The 2,427-nt window shown below is 38.1% G+C and overlaps 1 pseudogene; it reads right to left on the bottom strand.

Annotated features, from left to right (window-relative positions):
- Positions 1–201: 201 nt before the first annotated feature.
- On the bottom strand, positions 202–300 carry LOC132280449 (small nucleolar RNA R71; annotated as a pseudogene).
- Positions 301–2,427: the final 2,127 nt, after the last annotated feature.

Here is a 2,427-nt window from a genome sequence, read left to right as displayed (position 1 = left end):
GTTTCTTGAAGTATGTTCCACTGTAAAATATACGGACATGCCGGAAGAGGTTTTAAGACTCAAACTTTTTCCATTCACCTTAAAAGACAAGGCAAATTATTGGTTTAACAATCTTAGGCCTTTTTCAATCACTTCTTGGGTGGAAATGCAACAAGAGTTCTTGAAGAATTACTATCCGGTTTCTAAGACCAATGCCATGAGAACCTCAATTCGAGAATTTTCACATGGGGATGGAGAAACATTTCATGAGGCATGGGAATGCTTCAATGAATTGCTTAGGAAGTGTCCACATCATGACATGCCTAAATGGCAATTAGTTCAATATTTCTTTGAGAGCTTATCGGACAACTATAAGGGTATGGTTGATGCTTCCATGGGTGGCTCATACATTGATAGGCATGAGGATGACGTGTGGTGTCTCTATGAAAGCATGAGTGAAAATTCTTTACATAGAACACTATCATCCAAGAATGGTAGAAATTCACAAGGTAGGAAGAGTGTAGGCTTACATTAAGTCAAACATTCAAATGAAATAGCTGCCGAAATGAAGTCTTTGTCTCAAAGGTTTGATCAATTTTTGATTAACCAAAACTCGGTGAACCAAGTATCTTCCTTTCCTGACCATTCTCATCGTGCATCAAATGAAACTTGTATGACTTGTTATAGTGTTCTTCATTCTACTTCTCATTGTCCTCATGGACAAGTGCAAAATGAGCCTAATGAGCAAGTCAATGCAACTTTTGTGAACCAAGGGAACAATCCTTATGGTACTCATTATAATCCAAGTAGGAGGAATCATCCAAATTTCTCTTGAAAAAACCAAGGAGAAGGCTTAAACCCTTCCCAAGGCGGTTTCTAAGGGAAATACATTCCACCTCTACTTCAAAACCAAGGATCCCAAGGTTATAGACCTTATCAATCACAAGGGAATCAATTTGCTAATTCTCATTTTCCCAACCAATCTTATTCCCAAGGAAACACTAGAAGTCCCGCCTTTGAAGAAAAAGTTTTAAATGCTTTGGGGACTCTTAAGGCTAACACTCAATTGCTTTATTCTTACTCAATCTATCGCAAAGCTAGAAACCCAAGTAGGGTAATAGTAAGCACTCTCAATGCAAGAGAGAAGGGAAAGATGCCCATTAATGCCTTACCTAAGCAACAATGTGTTGTGGAAACCCATTCCTTATCGGAAGGGCATACCAATGAATATGTTAATGCAGTGACTACCTTGCGGAGTGGTAGAGTTGTGGACAATCAAGTTGAAATGTGCAATGAAGAAAGTGAACCGGTGGAACCTCAAGTTGTCACTCGTCCCGTTTCACATCACATTCCTCCTTCATTGCATACACATGATCTTGCAAATGAGAAAGTTTTGAAAAATGTGTTTGACAAAGAAGTCTTGAAAAATGATGTTGAGAAAGAAGTTTTGTTGAAAAATGATTCGAAACAAAATGATTCGAAAACTTCTTGTGTTGAAGAGAGTTCAAAAGAAAATTTTGAAAAAGTGTTTGAACCAAAAATTCCATTTTCGGATGCCTTAAAAGGATCTATTTCAAAAGACAAGCAAAAGGAAAAAACCAATGAAATCATGGAAATGTTTAGGCAAGTGAAAGTTAACCTTCCACTATTGGATGCAATCAAGCAAATTCCGGCTTATGCCAAATTCTTGAAAGACTTTGCACCCAAAAGCGGAAGAACAAGAGCCAAGCACCAAGAAAAGTGGTTTTGACCGAGCAAGTAAGCTCAATTTTGCAACATAACACTCTTCCAAAGTTTAAGGACCCCGGTTCACCCACTACATCATGCATCATTGGTGATCATATCATTAATCGAGCACTTTTTGACTTAGGAGCAAGTGTTAACCTTCTTCCATATTCGGTCTATGTTAAATTGGGCCTAGGTGAATTGAAACCGACGTTGGTAGTTTTGCAACTTGCCGACCTATCCATTAAGAAACCTAGGGGTGTAATTGAGGATGTTTTGAACAAGATTGATAAATTCTTCTTCTCGGTTGATTTCGTTGTCATTGATACGGAACCGGTTCCCAATCCTAAGAGCCAAATTCCCGTTATCCTTGGCCGTCCTTTCTTGACAACCGTTAATGCCAACATAAATTGTAGGACGGGGATAATGAAGATTTCATTTGGCCACATGAAGGTGAAGTTGAATATCTTTAACCCCATACCCAATTCATTTGACAAATATAAAGGAGAGGTCAATATTGTAGAAAAATGTCATGATCTTCAATGTTAAGGAAATGAACTTTTGTGTAAAACCAAAACTTCCAAAGGATCATCTTCAACCTTGCATTCTCAAAGTGTTGTTTCAAATTCTTGCTTTGAAAGGGCATGGAAGCCCAAAAGTTTTGATGGCATAGATAAAGGATCAAAAGCCTCTTTTGAGCTTGATCCAACAAGTTCTTCAAAG

This window comes from Cornus florida, unplaced genomic scaffold (genome assembly GCF_030987335.1).
Source record: "Cornus florida cultivar Cherokee Brave unplaced genomic scaffold, ASM3098733v1 CherokeeBrave_3.0.0_Hap2_Chr10, whole genome shotgun sequence".
In the NCBI taxonomy this organism is placed as follows: domain Eukaryota; kingdom Viridiplantae; phylum Streptophyta; class Magnoliopsida; order Cornales; family Cornaceae; genus Cornus; species Cornus florida.
The sequence above is the reverse complement of the archived record's forward strand: the minus strand, read 5'-3'. Positions and strand labels throughout refer to the sequence as shown.